The sequence below is a fragment of the Furipterus horrens genome, unplaced genomic scaffold (genome assembly GCF_987537825.1).
Source record: "Furipterus horrens unplaced genomic scaffold, mFurHor1.1.pri manual_scaffold_10, whole genome shotgun sequence".
Classification (NCBI taxonomy): Eukaryota; Metazoa; Chordata; class Mammalia; order Chiroptera; family Furipteridae; genus Furipterus; species Furipterus horrens.
In genome coordinates this window covers 30,512,881-30,530,899 of record NW_028327180.1, presented here as the reverse complement: position 1 = coordinate 30,530,899, position 18,019 = coordinate 30,512,881, and positions in this window count along the sequence as shown.

Below are 18,019 nucleotides of genomic sequence, written 5' to 3'. Positions count from 1 at the left end.
TTACAGCCGGCCCAAGAAAACAAAACGCATCTGTCAAAATGAGGCAGACAACTATAGAAATCCCGGTGACACAGCTCACCAGGCAACAGATAGAGAACCTGACAGATGAACAGATAAGAAACCTGTCAGAGGCTCAGTTCTGGGCCATTGTTATCAGGTGGCTTACAGAATTCACAAAAGATCTGGAAAAAGATATGAAAGAAGCGAAAAACATTCATAACGAAAGGAACAAAACCACATACGAGATAGATGGTGAGGAAAAAAAATCCAGAGTTCATTTCAACAAACTGGAATATGGAGAAGGAACAAGCAGTCAACCAATGCAGAGGGAGGAAATGGGAAGCAACAATGAGAGGATCAGAAACCTCTGGGACAGCTATAAAAGGCCCAACATAAGAGTCATTGGTTTGCCAGAGAGTGAGGAAGATGAACTAGAACTTGAAAAATTGAGTGAAAATATAATAAAGGAGAACTTCCCAGACTTGGGGAAGGGAATAGACTTGCAGGTCCAGGAAGCAAGGAGAGTTCCCAAGAGACTGGACCCAGGGAGAACCACTCCAAGACACATTATAATCAAAATGTCAAAAATTAAAGATAAAGAGAGAATCTTAAAAGCAGCAAGAGAGAAGAAAAGAATTATGTACAAAGGGGTCCCAATTAGACTATCAGCTGACTTCTCAAGGGAAACCCTACAGACAAGAAGGGACTGGCAAGAAATATTCAAAGTAATGAAAATCCAAAACCTACAACCACGAATACTCTATCCAGCGAAACTGTCATTCAGAATAGAAGGACAGAGAAAGTGTTTCCAGGACAAAACAAAACTGAAAGAGTTCATTAGATCCAAACCACTGTTATATGAGATGTTAAAGGGACTGGTTTAAAAAACAGAAGCTAGGGAGATGAAACAAAGGCAAACTAAACAGGCAACGAGAGTGGAAAAGGAACTGTGGGTACGGGAAGCATATTGGGGGGAGGTCAACAGGGAGGGGGAGTGGGGAGAGGGAGGGAGATGATATAGGAATTGGGGATCATGGTAGGAGGGAATGAAATAGACAGAGAGAGGTTGGGAGGAACTGTATGCACAACTAATGGACATAATCTAAAAGGGGGGGACAACTGGAGGGAGGGGGGGCCACCGGGTGGAGGGGAGCAGAGGGAAGGGAAATTGGCACAAATGTAATATTTTAATCAATAAAACACATTAAATCTGAAAAAAAAAGTTTAGTTCTAATATGTAACTAGAAAGCATATAAATTAACCTTTTACATCCTGTTACACTAAAATCCATTAATCTACTTTGTACTTTAAATAGATTTTTTTATCATATGTAATTGTGTAACATCATGCCACATCACTGAGAAAGTGTTGGTTCACTGCATGATGCAAAGTTTCCAAAGGCTGACACATTTCCTTAGATAATACTGTTGGGAGGCAGTCTGCCACAGAACTCTCGCACTCATACATACCATGCTGAGTGCGCAGAAACTTCAAGGCTGTGACCTCAAGTTCTCTCATAAAAGCCATTTCTCAGGATTGACTATGCAGGTGGAAATAGAGGAATGAGATAATGTATAACAGGAATGTATTAAATAGTATCACATCATATTCAGGGAATGTATCACAGTAGATTCATAAACTCAGGGTTCCTTGCTTGTGGTGGGCTCAATGCATGTACAGGTTCCCTGTCCTGTTGGGGGTTGGGGGCACAAGGAACAAATGCAACTATGTTGATGTGCCTACTACTGATTTTCTGGGACAGAGTCTGTTGCATCTGAGCCAGTAGTCTCATGTCTACTGTCTACTTACATACTCATGGAATGTATAAGACTAACTTGTTAGCTTATTCAGTTATTCGGGTAGAAAATCTCCCACTTCTAGCTCTCCCTTGCTTTGTCAAACTTACTAAAATTGAGAAAAATCCAAATATTTCTGGCAATGGTGATACAAATATGACCTTCTAGTGGACAATAAAAAGTCCTGCTATTGAGGAGGAACTGGGGATATGGTTATAAGGCAGGTATATATTAGAAGATAAGACTCAAAGACTGCTGCTAAGGCTTGTACTACTAAAATAAAGAAAATATTCTAAGTTATTTTGATGAGTAATGGACAGTCACACAATCGGTTGTATCACTGGTCAGTATAAGAGACTTAAAGATTGAATATAAAGAGAGCTGAGAACAATGGAATATTATTCAACCTTAAAAAAGAAGAAAATCTTTCATTTGCAACAACAAAGATGAATGCAGGAGACATTATGTTAGGTGAACTAAGTGAGACAGAATGACAAATGTTGCATTATTTTTCTTATCTGTGAGATCTAAAAACGATGAAAACATAGTAACAGAGAGAATGGTGATTAGCTGAGGAAGCAGGTGGGGGAAAACAGGAGATATTAAACAAAGGCTACAAACTTTCAGTTACAAGATAAATAACTTCTGGAGGCCAAATGTACAGCATGGTGACCACAGGCAATAATAATACATCATTACCTGAAAGTTGCTAAGAGAATCGTCTTTCCCTAGACAGAGAACCCAGTTGGTTAAAGCGTTATCTGGATACACCAGGGTTGTGGGCTCAATTCCTGGTCAAGGCACATATAGAAATCAACCATTAAATGTGTTAAGGGGTGGAATAATGGATCAATGTCTGTCTGTCTCTCTCTAAAATCAATAAATTTAAAAATATTTAAAAAACTTTAAAAAGGGAATAGTCTCAAGTCTTCTTACCACACACACAAATTCACACACACACACACACACACACACACAGGTAACTATGTGAGGTGATGTATGTGTTAATTAACTGGATTGTGGTAAGTCATCATTTTTCTATGTATACATATATCAAAACATCACATCTGTGCACTGTAAGTGTATACAATTTTTATTTGTCAATAATAACGTCAATAAAGCTGGAAAGAATGCTAGTGTTTTCTTTCATACAATTTTTTAAATAAAAAAATTAAAAGGGCTGAGATAAATTGTACTGAACAGTAAAGAGTAGGAAAAGGAAGTCGTCGGCAGCCGTCCGTCTCGAGAGACGATGGTGTAGCTTCTTAAGAGTCTATCTGCACCGCCAAGAATGGTTGTGCAGTCCGACTCGGGAGTGACACGGTATCTGTCTCCTCCCGTGTTGAATCGACATCTTGCGATGACGCTGGAGTGTCCTCTCCAGTGAAGCTGAAGCTACAGAGCCTGGGCAGGGTGATATGGAGGGTCTGCTGTTGCCCATGCAGCAGACCCCCCCTCTCTTCGCAGCTGAAGGGTCCAAGGGAAAGACGGAGTCAATACAGCTTGGCCTTAGGTGCGCCGCAGGAGTTGCCGGTGTTGACTACAACGTCAAACCGCCTTAGGGACTCCGGCTCCGGATTTTCTGTCGGGGTTTACTCCCTTAGCCTTTCACCTGAAGAGGTATGCCACAAGGCAGCGGAGGTTTTTTGGAGTCAGAAAAAAAAAAAAAAAGGAAAAGGAAGTATGTGTGCAATTTCAAGTGTGTTTATACTAAGATACCTAAACAGAAGCTCATACTGAAAATAATTTAAAATGTCTAAGTTGATTTTAAGATAAAGATACTACACATGTGTTTCAAATGAAATTTCTCTGTGTTTGTAGATATTTGAATATATTGAGGGAAATATTACAATTGCCATTTCATCAATATTGAGAAGTGCCAATTTTGATCACTTTCCCCACAGTTCGTGACTGAACTCTGTGGGTTTTTTTGAATCCAAACCAATTTTGTTTGTGAATCCAGTTGGCAGACCATTTACTCTTTGGATTTATAGTGCTAATGCAATTGAACAAAGAATTAGCCCCTGTTCAAAGCAGAAGGGCAGTCACTAGCTTTCAGCGCAAGATGAGAAAGCCATGGGACTCTTTGTAGAGAGAGAACAATTAGCTGCCGGCTGCCCTATGTGCTGTCATGGCAACCTCTCACCGAAGGTGTACTTGCTATTCTGAGAGGCAGGGATTTCCCACAAGGCCTGCGAAAGAAGGCCTTTCATTTCAATCCATGTGTTTTATAATTCCTGTACGAAAGTATTTTGCGTTGTTTTGTTTGATTTTATTATGTCATGTAACTTCTTTTTTAATTTAGCATAATTCTAAAATGCTGGTTCCCATATGTTACTATCAAAACATCATTCTTGCTTCTCAAACCATTAGACTCAGATTTTTTCTAGATATCAAAGAAAGTTCCTCCAACATACCAATAAAATATATGACATATTATTATTATAGATTAAAACTGCCTTTGCATTCAGAAGATATTTTTCATCAAAATAAGCTGGCATGGGTATGAATCTGACTGAAGATGTTACTTTGGCCCAAATAAAGCATCTCAATGTTAAATTAAAACTGAAGATTGAAAATGACATCTTCTTGGCAGCTTTTTCAGACTCCCCACTATAACACCTATAAAAATGTCAAGTGTTAAAAATTAATAATGATACGGAAAACTAAGATTTAGAAAAAACTCTAGAACCAGAACTATGAGGAACTTTCATTAATTTGAAGCTGATAATATAGCATTAGGGAGGACAATCTGGAAACCAGCATGCTGTGGCCACTCCTGGAAATTGATAAATATGACTTTGTGAATCTGGGCAGGAAGGTGCAGTTGAAGCATGGCACCCAATCAGCCACCCAGTCCCAATCAGCGATTGTTCCTTTAACCATTTTGAGAACTAACTCTTATTCAACATTTGACAAAAATATTGCCTTCTGAGTGCCAGGCATTGCGAGAATACATTATGTTCAAGAGAAAAAAATCTTTTTGCAATGCATTTGGGAGCATGCAACAAATACCAGGAAACAGGCAGTATTGAAATAGCACAAGTTCCATTTGCAGTGCATTATTTGGATTAGAGATTTTCATATTCACCTATGTTATGATTTCAGGAAATAACAGTGGTAAGATGATCTTATTTCAGGACTGTAGAATAATCCAGATGGAAGATATAAGTAAATCTGAAACTCATGTGGGAAAACTAGCCATGGGTATACTCAGTTGAGAACCATAAGGATACAGATAATAGGCAAAACTATAAGTACTTAAGAGAAAAAAGAGTATGGAAGGGAAAGAAGAATAGATTAAAAACCCGAGGAATGACGTTGTTAGCGGCAGGAGGAAGAACCTCCCCAACAGCTGTTGTTTCCTTCCCCATACAGGGAGTTTGTCTAGCCTAATTCTCCGGTCCCTTTGTACCTTCTAAACCCTTCCTCCATCACTTTGGTGCCATTGGACAGAGAAGCGGGCATGCATATTTTGGATATCTTGGTCACTTTCTCCCATCCTTTGGAGTACTAGCCTATCTGTAGAGAACAGATGTTTGGCCCTGTTCTGGGCCTAGGATGAGAGAACCCTAACCTCACAGGGATATGTACCAATCAAAGCCACATTCTCCATTACCAACTTTAACAGAACTAACTACATAAACAAAAATTAATAAAAATAGTGTAATTTTAAATTCTTATACCTGCCTGAAACTTTATATATTTTTTGCAATAACTTATGTAATTTAGAGAAATATTTATTGGGCTCAAGCAAACCTCCAACAAACACTGACTTAACAGAAGCAGGTAGAAGATGCAGGGCCCAGGAAGCAGATCAGAAAATTGTTGTTAGAGGGTTAGAGCTATAGGATCTTCTGTTGTAGTAGCACAGCCTCTGGGAACTGGGAAGCAAGGGGACAGAGAACAGTATCTGTCTCCTAATCTCCAACTCATTCTCTCCTAGAAAGGTTGTGCCGCCAATTAAGAGGCCTTCTTTTCAGAAATTACATGTAATAGCAACGGGCATGTTTTCTTAAAACACATAGCTAATGGTTTCCTGGTTGACATATACAGAATCCTATTTAGCTTCTGCAAACTATTCGAGCAGGAACTTATTACATTTGTATGGCTGTGCTTGGACAAATATGTCTTAATTGATTGATTATATAAAAGCTGGTGCCTTCGAGGTAGCAGGTGCTTCTCTAGGTGTTAGATGAACCACTGTAGATGCTCCTTCATTCCAGTTTCTTAGGATACACAAAATGGAAAGTAGCTATTTGTTGTACTTACATCTATTCTTTCTATTAGATCAATAAAGACAGTTATAAGCTGTACTCCCAGGTGAAAAGAGAATGAGATAGCAATTGACATCTTATATTGGATAGTCACTTATAAGCTTAACATAGCTATTATTTTTCCTTCTGAAGCTATTACACTTCTAATATAGAAGAAGGTCAGGGTCCCATAATGCATCTAAAATTATAGTTCATTTTGTCTTAATGTAATAATAATCGAAATGCCACTGTGCATAACCCAAGGTCAGTTTTAACACCTTTCCCCTTGAGGTAAAGACATGAAGCTCTATCTTATTTTTTTCCCCTGGAATCAAGGGTGATGCATTTTGATAAAGGAAGTCCTATTGCAGAGCATGTTGATTTCAATAAAAGTGCAGTCCATGCACATGGAAAGACACAAAACCCTAGAAGCTCTGAAATGTCTAGAAACTCTCTTCAAGATAATATTAAGGAACATAATATTGAAGAAAACAACATGCCAAAGTTACACTGAGCACACGCTTTAAACCTATATAATCTTACTAATTGATGTCACCTGAATAAACTTAAAAAAAGAAAAAAACCTATTGATTATTGCATGCCTATATTAACAGCTCTCCAGAATTTTATCACCTTTTAAACTGTATATGGGGTATTTCTTCTTACATACAGTGTTATGGCAAAAGTAGGTTTACAGTTTTAAGCAAAATACTTTATTCTTGTATTATTATTTATTAATTTTTGCATTATTTTCCACACAAATAATTATAAACCTACTTTTGTCCCATTCTATATTTACCTCTTTATAGATAGATGGAGAGAGAGACAGAAGAATGGAATGTTCAAGACTGTTCAATATTTAAGATAGTCAAGTAAGACTAAATTTTACAAAATGGTTTTCAATGATGAGCTTATTCTGGTGCATTGGTGGGGACAAAAGCTAATTTTGAATATTTTAATGAACAAGGAAAAGGAAACAATTTGAAACTGTATATATAGAATTATTTCAATTAGTTAAGCTGGAGGGAAATATTGAGTCTAGATGTTTTTTTAAAAAGTAATTGACCAACAACATGGATGGAACTAGAGAGAATTATGCTTAGTGAAATAAGCCAGGCAAAGAAAGAAAAATATCACATGATATCACCTAATACAGGAAACTAAAGAACAACACAAACAAAAGAACTAAATAGAACAAAGAGCAGAATAGCAGTCAATAGAGGGGAGGGGGGAAGGAGAGAAGGGGGATAAGTAAGGGAAGGGTTTAGTCAAAGAACCCGTATAAATGACTCATGGACATGGACAACGGGAAGGGACAACGGGGAGGGATATGATTACGGGAGAAGGGGTGGGCTGGGTGGGAGAGAGAAATGGGGGAAAAATGGGACAACTGTAATTGAAAAACCAAAAATTAAAAATTAAAAAATAATAATAAAATAAAAATAAATAAATAAAAAAGTAATTGAGATATTATATCATATTTATATTATGATAAGAAATCGATACGATATACAACTATAATAGAACAATAACAAAAATTAGAAAATAAAAAAATAAATTGATAAGACAAAAGAGAATGTGGAACTATTGAACCAGCATAACTGAAGACATAAAAATAGATGGGACCTAGTTCACAAGGGACAAGGGAGGCTGCTTCTGTCTATGGAGATGCAGACAGTTCATACACAGTAATAAAGAGAAAGAGTAGACGGACACAGATGGAAGTAGTCTGGTCTATGTGCTGCTGCTCAGCATATCTGAACATTTCTTTCTTTTTTTCTCTATAAAACAAGAAAATAGGTCATTAGCTGAGAGTGAGAAAGGGTAATGGGGTGTTAGCTCTTCCAGTAGAGACAGGTCATGCAAAGTAATCTAGGAAAGTGGGAAAGTCAAAGAATGAAGGAAATGAAGTAAGATTGCTAGGCAGAAGCAAGGGGATTGCTTTTGTGTGCAAAGTAGCGATAAAATGGACTGGAGGAATTAAACTGAGAGGTGGGAGAAAATGAGGGTATGCATGGCATAAGAGACAAAAAAGTCAAAAAACACTTAGTAGGATTGATTTTACCATAGGTTCTAGAAGGGTGGTGAAATTTGGGAGTTGTCCTCAAAAGATGCAAAGTGGAAGACAGAAAGCAGGATACTTAAAATTGCATCAGATGCTGTTTTGGGTAATGACATGATTTTAAGATGAATGTGACTGTAGATTAAATAATCAGTGAATTAATGAGTTAGGAAGGAAACATATCAAAATAAAGGAAGTCAAGAAGCTTAAACACTAAGATAGTGGAAGGATTATCACAATTTAATTACAGATCCGACAAAATGGGCTGGGTTCATCTGCATCTTTCTTTTTTTTTTAACAGATTCCAAACTAATAAAATTTATTTTCATTATATATATTTCAAAACTGGCCAATCTCTTTCCAGGACAATGGCCTTTAAAACTTTCCCCTTGGTCATCATAGTCTATTTCTCCAAATCCAATTCTTTCAGAGCAGCACTGAATGAATGGATTGTATTTTTTCTGAGGCTTATACAGTTAGACTTAGCTATCCAGCTGGCCACTTAATTTGGAACGTGTTATCATTTCAACTGTTCCCCTCCACAGGTGTTACTTCTGTCATCTGAATGCTTCTAGTGATGCTGTTCAAGTAGAACAAACAACTGCAAGCAATGCCTGTTCAAATGAGGGTATCAAATCAGACCCCTTAGCCCCACTGAGTATGAATTCCAAGTTCAACATCCTCCATCCACTTGTGTTTCATTACTTCCCTTCAACAAGAGCCTTAAAGTTCTTTGGTAAAACTCTCTCACTCTAATCTCCATATAAGCATTGTTTTTCTGGGGAAGCAGCCTGCGAAAGTATTAGCTGTTTTTTGTTTTGCATGTGGGTTTTAAATGGATGGTTTCTTACCACAGTGATTCAGATTTTAGCCCACAGGGACAATTGTTTCAAATTACAGTAGAAAGATCTGGCTTGCTTTTTTCATAAAAATTTCTGAACAGGGACCCAACATCATGCAGTTATAATACCCATATTTCAAACTCTCTATATCCTTTCAGTCACAGTTCACTCCTCAAATCATATCTACTTTTAGTCACTATAATCTGCAAAGAGGATGAAATAGTTTTCTGCATCTTAAAAAGTTATATTTCACTGTATTCATAGATACTGAAGTCAGAAGAAGATTGTGCCAAAAATAAAACTAAAGACCAATATCACTCATGAACATCTATGCAATAATCTGAAATAAAATATTAAGAAACAAAATCCAAGAGAAGATTTAAAACTAATGCATCATACTGGAGGTAATTTATTTTTAAAAATGTAAGAATGCTACAATATTAAAATTATTTTAATATAATTTATTATTTTATTTGTTCTTATTTAATGGAATTGATTATTAATACCACATACCAAAAAGGCAATTGGCATAATTTCCACATTCTTAGGAAAACCACTCAAGAAAATGGATAATAGATACTTCTATCATATGATGAATTTGTGTGTTTATTAGCATATGGGCTAAAACTATATTTAATGAGGCATCTCCACTGAATTTAGTAAAACAAAATATTTCTGCTAGAACACACATTTAAGACTGCATTGGAGATATTAGTTATTGAGTCTGAGATTTTATTTTACACTACTTACAAGCTAATAAATTAGTCTGCTACTTCATGTACTCCTCAACCCTTGCATGTCCTGACAATCCCATGGCATATAACGTCAAAGCTGATGTAACTCTCAATCTATTGCCTTTGTACAACTTGCATGAGATCATCAATCTGCAGGTAAGTACTCCTCTGCTGCACAGGTTCTGATTCCATGCCAGGTGGCCCTCCCATACAGACATACTTTCTACCTTGCCTGGACTCTGATAACCCACATGGGACCACCATATCTTAACCAAACCAAGTGTAAATGCCAAACCATGCTGTGACCCATTAAACAGTTTAAGGACCCAAGTCTTAAGGAAGGAAAGAGAAATAAACAGGGAGGAGTCAGAGGCAGAAGAAGGGGAACAAGGAGAAGAGGAAGAATTTGGAATACATAAATACATGTGGGACAGAACCTGCATGATGGTGTCTTTTAATCATGTAGATATTGATTTTAAAAATTAAAATCGTCAAACCCTGCATTATACTATTCAAATTCTGGTTGAACAATGGCTTCAAAAAGAAATTATAGTACATATGTCATTACAGTTACCCATTATAGGGATATTTCATGAACTATTATCATTATCAAAATAATTGTGCTAATAATTCATAGAGAAAGGTTTATACGGTTTATTTCATCTTCTGTTCCTTCATCTTCTATTTCTCAAACTTTTTAAAACTATACAAACTGTTCTGATTTCACTACCTCACACACCAAAAATTGTACTTATGTTTAATTTACTTTTAAAAGTGATCTAACATATAAAACTGGTGTTAACTGTTTTTATTGAATTATCAATGTATTGATGCAACAATTTCAAGGCCAAGAATAAACTAACTTAAGGAATTCCAAAACCTCCGAGTAAGTGTATCTATTATATTGAGCATGAAGTAAGACTCTGCTAATTCTAGAGGTACAGCTATCTGAGAGAAATTTAAGAAAATCAATCTTGAGAAAAACAAGTAAATCACTTCACTTTCTTAGAAGTGTCTAAATAGTAATGAAGAACTCTTCAAGACACATTAGTTTTATACTGAGAGAGTGAGTTGATTGTTTGCAAATGTAGACATGGTATTCTTCCAGCAACACAACCTTTCTGAATGCTGTGGTTGCATTGCTCATAGTAAAAGCCAACATGCTTGTCTACAATTTATTCAGGTGCGAAAATCTAAGTTGTATTGCATATAGCCACCCCAGAAATTTGAAGAAGGATATTATTTTTAAAAAACAGTAAGTGAAATGTTTAAAATATAACAAAGGTACTCATTAAATTGGGCCAGAGATTAACCACTTTGCTTTTTTTATGATTGTACCTTTACACTTTGATTGATACCCTACCTGACAGGAACCCATAATCTTTCCACAAAAGACTATCTCCAGATATACAAACTCACATCGACAAAAACCGGCCTGTGAAAGCTCTGTAGCTACCAGGGAATGCACATTCACCACTCTGGGGAAGTCTCACACAGAAATCAGTACCAGGAACGTACTCTTTTGACAATGCAGGGAATCCTCAGTATTGCAGTCAAAGAGATTAAATAATTGTTTTGAAACAGTGACTGTTGCATATTTCCTGCGCTTTCTTTGCCTGATGTAGTTATACGTGGATTTTTGTCAGTGACCCTGACAAACTACAGTTGACTCTGCATTGCTCAAGGGTCTACTGTATTTGGAGATGGGGTCTTTAAAGAGAAAATGAAAATAAAATGAAGTTATATGAGAGGGTCCTAATCAAATATAACTATTGTTTTCATAAAAAGAGATTAGGATACAGGCACATACAAAGACAAGATCATGTGATGACAAAGGGAGAAGACAGCCATTGACATGCCAAGGAGAAAGGTCTCCACAAGAAACCTACCCTGCTGACACCTTGATCGTGGACTTCTAGCCTCTAAAACTGTGAGAGAACGAGTTTCCATTGTTTAAGCCACCCACCTGTGGTACTTTGATATGGCAACACTAGAACATCAATATGTTTGGCTTTTTTAAAAAAATACCACCCGTTATTCCTTGTCACTTCATTGTTGGTCATGCTGCATGAAACGAGAGACAAAACAATTCCTCACAGGATGTCACAGTGACAATGTGAAGTTGAGTCTTTGGTGACACTGAAGAGGCTAAAACCTAGAACTCTAGAGTTGTTAATGGACACTGGAGCCAGAGTGCCTGAGTATGAATTCTTCATCTTTCATTTACTAAATGTGGTCCAAATCAATTTACTTACCTCTTATATCTCTGTTTCCTCTTATATAAAATAGAAATAATAATATATACCTCACAAGGTTGAAATGGGGATTCAAAGAGATACTACGTGAAGAATGTTTAGTATAATGCATCACATAGAGTAAGTCTATAAAGGTATTGGTGGTTATACACTTGTTATTTTTACTTTTTTTCCCTATAACTGACTCTTTATTTATGTTGTCTTATGCAATCCCAGAATACTAAGTACATAAAACAATAAAAATCTAATAAAGAGCAAGGGCAAAGCAATGGAGTAAAGATAACCCACATGCTAAAAAAAAAAAAAAAGAATCTGACCACAGATATTAGATACTTTACATATACTAAATCAAAATAAATAACAGACCTAAGTATAAAATTCAAAAATGAAACTTCTAGAAGATAACATAGAAGAAAACCTAGATGACCTTCGGTCTGAAAATGACTTTTTAAGTAAAAAAATCAAAATATTGCACGATAAACTTCACTTCGTTAAAATTAAATTTTTAAAATCTGCTCTGTAAAGACAATCTCAAGAGAATAAAAAGACAAACCACACACTGGGAGAAAATGTTTACAAAAGACATCTGATAAAGGACCACCATCCAAAACATAACAACTCCTAAAACGCAACAGCAATAAAACAAACAAGCTGATTGAGGGCCATAGACCTTAACAGACACCACACCCAAAAAGATATACACGTGGCAAATAACCATAGTAAAAGATATTCTGCAACCTATGTCATCAGGAAAAGGTACACAAAAATAACAATGAGATACCACTATATAGCTATTGAAATGGCCCAAATCTGTAACACTGACAAAATCAAATGTGACTAACAATGTGAAGCAACAGGAACTCTCACTCATTGTTGGTGGGAATGCAAAATGGCACAGACACTTTGGAAGACAGGTTGGTGATTTCTCTTTTTTCTTTCTCTCTTTCTTTTTCTTTTTCTTTCTCCCGTTCTTCTTTTCTTTCTCCCTTTCTTCTTTCCTTTCTCCCTTCCTTCCCTCCTTCCTTCCTTCCTCCCTCCTTTCCTTTCCTTCCTTCCTTCTTTCCTTCTTTCTTTCTTTCTTTCTTTCTTTTGTCTTTCTTTTCTAAAGGTGGGTTCTTATAAAACTACACATATTCTTACCATACAATCCAGCTATCATGTTCCTTGGTATTTATTTATACAAAGGAGCTGAAAATTATGTCTACACAAAAAAACCTGCACACACATGTTTATAGCAACTTTATTCATAATTGCCAAAACATGAAAGCAACAAAAATGACCTTAAGTAGTCAACATAAAAATAAAAAGTGGTATATCCTGATGGTAGACTATTATTCATAGCTAAAAAGAATGATCTATCAAGTCATTAAAAGACATGGAGAAGAATTAAATGTATATCACTAAGTGAAAGAAACTAATCTGAAAAGGCTGCATATTGTATGCTTCCAACTGTATAATATTCTTGAAAAGGCAAAATGATGGAGGCAGTATAAAGATCAGTGATTGCTAAGAATCATGGGGCAGTGGGAGGTGAATAAGTAGACCACAAAGGATTTTTAGGACAGTAAAGAAACTCTGCATGATAATGACGATTAAATGTCAATATACATTTGTCCCAACCCATAGAATGTACAACACCAAGCGCGAATTCTATTGTAAATTATGGAATCGGAGTGATAATGATATCACAATGTGGGCTCATCAATTGTAACAAGTGTACCTCTTTGGTGGGGACATTTTCTGGGAGTGGCTATATATGTATGGGAATAAGGAATATATGAAAAAATCCCTGTACGTTCTTCTCAATTTTCCTGTGGGCTTAAAACTACTCCAAAAATGTAATTATTTTTTAAACAAAGAAAAAAGAAAAGAAAACATAACAGTCCAAGGTAACCAATGTTTCAACCTCGGATCATAGAGGAGTATGATTAAATTAATATAATATCTCAGTAACATTTTTAATAAGACCTCATGATTCAACTGTATTGGAAATAGTAGTATTTGTATTTATTTTTATTTTCTCAGTAGAAGGACAATTGATGTTCTGGAGAAAGAACAATAAACTACCCTAGTTTTGTTCTCTTGATCCTTCTGTTTTTGTTCTTGGACCTTCTTCACCCTGTTTTCTGCACCAGGAAAATAGTTCCTATGGCCTCAATCACTGGACCCTTGTTTTCTTCTTTCTTTTTGGATTTTGCAATGGGAAGTAACAGTAGAATATAAGAGGGCAGGAAGATAGAGCTTTCAGAGGACTCCCCCCCCCCCATTTTGATTCTGAATGACCACAGTTTCTTTCTTATGGTCACAGGAATGCCTAGGCAAGCCCTCTTCCATGTCTCCAGGCCTCATCACAGCCTAGAATACTTTTTCACCCTCACCTCCTCAGACCTAGGAGTGATAACAACTTCATCTCTGTTCATCCCTGGGTACTTCATCATCCTTTCCTATTTCCCTTAGCCTTGTCCATACCACTCTCAATTATCATTCAGAGAAATGCCTTTATTTACCCCCTGTAAACATGGTATCTGTTCACTGTAGAGACCCTGACTGATGCAGACAATATGAGAACACTTGAGTTTCTGAAGGTGGAAAAGCCCAACAAAGGTCAGTGCACAGTATGAAGAAAAAAAGGAAAAGAAGAATGTGCCGAATTTAATCTTTACCCATTCCAGATTTTGCTTCATCATTTTCTAATGAATATGTAATAAGTAATTCTCAGACCCTGGCTGGTTTGGCTCAGTGGATTGAGCGTCGGCCTGCGAGCTAAGTGTCGCTGGTTCGATCTTCCAGTCAGGGCACATCAGAGAAGGAAAACTCTGACTCCAAAAAACCTCCGCTGCCTTGCGGCATACCTCTTCAGGGGAAAGGCTAAGGGAGTAAACCCCGACAGAAAATCCGGAGCCGGAGTCCCTAAGGCGGTTTGACGTTGTAGTCAACACCGGCAACTCCTGCGGCGCACCTGAAGCCAAGCTGTATTGACTCCGTCTTTCCCTTGGACCCTTCAGCTGCGAAGAGAGGGGGGGTCTGCTGCATGGGCAACAGCAGACCCTCCATATCACCCTGCCCAGGCTCTGTAGCTTCAGCTTCACTGGAGAGGACACTCCAGCGTCATCGCAAGATGTCGATTCAACACGGGAGGAGACAGATACCGTGTCACTCCCGAGTGGGACTGCACAGCCATTCTCGGATGGCTGCCGATATAATTCTCAGATCACAAAATTTTACGTTGCTTTTGAGGTTTTTCTGTACATAATGCAATATGGAAACTCAGTTTTAAAACAAACATGTTAAACTTTTTAACATTTATGTCACGTTTTCCTCAAACCACCTTTTTTTCCTTTCAAGTTGAACATTTTTATATTGTATGTTGCAGCTCAAAGTCATGTTGAAGTGAAAGCATTAAAAAGTCTTAGAAGTAAAATTATTTTTGAACTTCAGTTGCCATAACAACTTCTTTACCTCTCAAATAATGTTGAATTAAATATGAAATAGCATATGCTTCATATAGGTACTAAAATAATAAGCACTGATATTCAAAATAAAATATTTTTTAATCTCTGAGAGAAACTTCTGGTTTAAAGGATAAAGTTTAACTTACAATTAACCAAAAGTCTAATAATTCATGTTTTCTTTTGTAAATAATGCTTTCTTTTCAACAACAAAAAAGGCAATTTCATTTTCTTGACTCATTCTTGAATGCATTTTAGAAAGTACAACATATACTGGTTTCTTTATGTATTATATAGAAAATATTCTTCTGCTGTACAAGCACATGGGTTATAAAGTGTCTAAAAGACATAGCATAATCTACACACCAAGTTAAACATAGAAAAGTACAAAATATAGGTATATCTCACTTTGTAGGTATAGATTTGTTGAAGGCAGAAATAACATATAAATTTGGAAAATTATAATGTAAATTTAAATTATATTTTCTAATCTAAATCTTTATATTCTGAAGCACACATGTTTGTAAATTTCACCCCATCCAATCCTCACAGCTTAAGATTCTCCCTAGTTTAACACTCTTAATAATCCAACTATACATGTTTCCCATAAACTTTGTGCTACAGATTTGGAAAATATAGCATTTCCTTTGATAGAAAAACTATCTCCTCCCAGAACAAGCTTTTTACTTCTCAAGATGAACAGCATTTGTATCTAAGTTTTATCGTGGGCTTGGAGAGAAAGAGAGATGGTGAAAGTACATCCTGGGAGTAGCCCTATGGATGGTACCGCTCCCAAGAGAAGGCTTTGGTAGTTCTCAGACAAAAGAATGGGGATGGGAGCCACTGCTGCTACTGGCAAAAAAGCTTTTGAAGTTTCAGAATTTTCAGTTTTTACTTTGAGTGATGAGCCCATGATGCAGTATGTAATTATGTTTTATTGGCATGCACACTTGAAACCTGTATGGTTTTATCATCAAATGTCACCTCCCATAAATTCAATTAAAAAATTAAGCTCCCCTCCCATTCAAATCTGAGTTGTTCATTCTCAAGTGTATTTACCTTAGCATGAGGCTTGTTGAGGTGGTACATTCAATTGATGCTCTAATTGTAAAACCCTTAAAACAGACATTGGGCTAGATATAAAAAGAAAGGTCATTTCTTTAAAACCACAGTTGAGGGTTGTTCATTTTCCATCTGTTTGTGTTGGTAATTCAAATTTTTTGATATTTATTTGTAGCTACTTTGAAACATATCTAGGGAGCTGGAATTAGCCAGTCTACTAGACATTCGTTGTAACTGCCAAGTTCTGCAGGTCACTTGATATCCTGACACTTTAACTTCAACCTGCCCTCTGACCCACAGCACCACTGAGCAAGCAATTGTAATGCTACTGAATACTGAAAATTACCAGTAGCTTATTTCTCCTCAATTAGGACATTAGGCAACATATATGTGAACAACCCAATGAAAGAATGTTAGTTTGAGGGTATGTTTTCCAAGACTACTTCTGGTACCAGTTACTATATCTTTCAGAATTTTTGCTTGACACAGAACATTTTAAGAAGTAAAATTAAAAAATAAAGTTTAATTCTAGAGGCATGAGCACAGTTAAGGGAAACAACAAGTGATGCTGAAATACCTATGGTTTAGCAAAAGTGAAATCATGACAATTAATGGAAGCTAGTAATAGAAATGAAACCTCTTATCTCTAACCAAAGCTTCTCATTAGCCGTCACAAATTTCACGAAGAGTCACGTGCAAGGAAACCTGGACGGCGCAGCATGCAGACACGAGCCTTGTGGGAATAGGACAGACAGGGCAGAGCAAAGCAGAGAACGGATCTGGAGAAGCAAAAAGAATCATATTCTCTCTCTCAAGCACCATGGCACCCGACCCTTCACCACCAGCACTGCAAGGAACCATTATAAACAAATCCATAATCTTAACAGTGATGTTGTCTTCCAACTTACCCCACAATCACTGTGTACTGCCCTACACAAGAAAAATGATCAGATTTTCAGGGAGGAGTAAAACCTAGGGATCTCAAAAGGCAATTTATTCCAAAAGAATAATAAAGTACAAGGATAAGTGATGACTCTGAAATTGACCAAGCTGCACAAAGTAATTTGTTTCACTTTTTATTTTTCTTCTGCTTTGCAGTATTAGAATGATGTTTATAGAACAAAAGATTAATGAAGTATACTAAAAATCTGTATGCAGGGTATGTAGGTGGTGATGAGGGGGTTGAGGGATCAGAAGCAATGTTGTCCTGAATCATCAATATTCTCCAGAGTACATTTGTTTATTTTGGTATTTTTAAAAGTTAAAGACAGTTATCTTGGCACAAAAATGGTTATGATAAAAGTATAAAATGACTAGGTTCGTAAGAAACAATTTGAATCAAGCAAAGTTGTAGCATGCTAGCAACTTCAAGCGTGCAGTCAAGAAAAGCACCTGCTTTAGATTCGGAGATAGTAGCATGACTCTGTGCATTATACCAAATAATTCATATTAAGATTTTGTAATTAACATTTGTATAATATCTTACTGTTTTACACAATTGCAGGATGAGGAACAATAAATACGGTTTATAATTTCAAGGGGAGTCTATCTGTGTATTTTTGA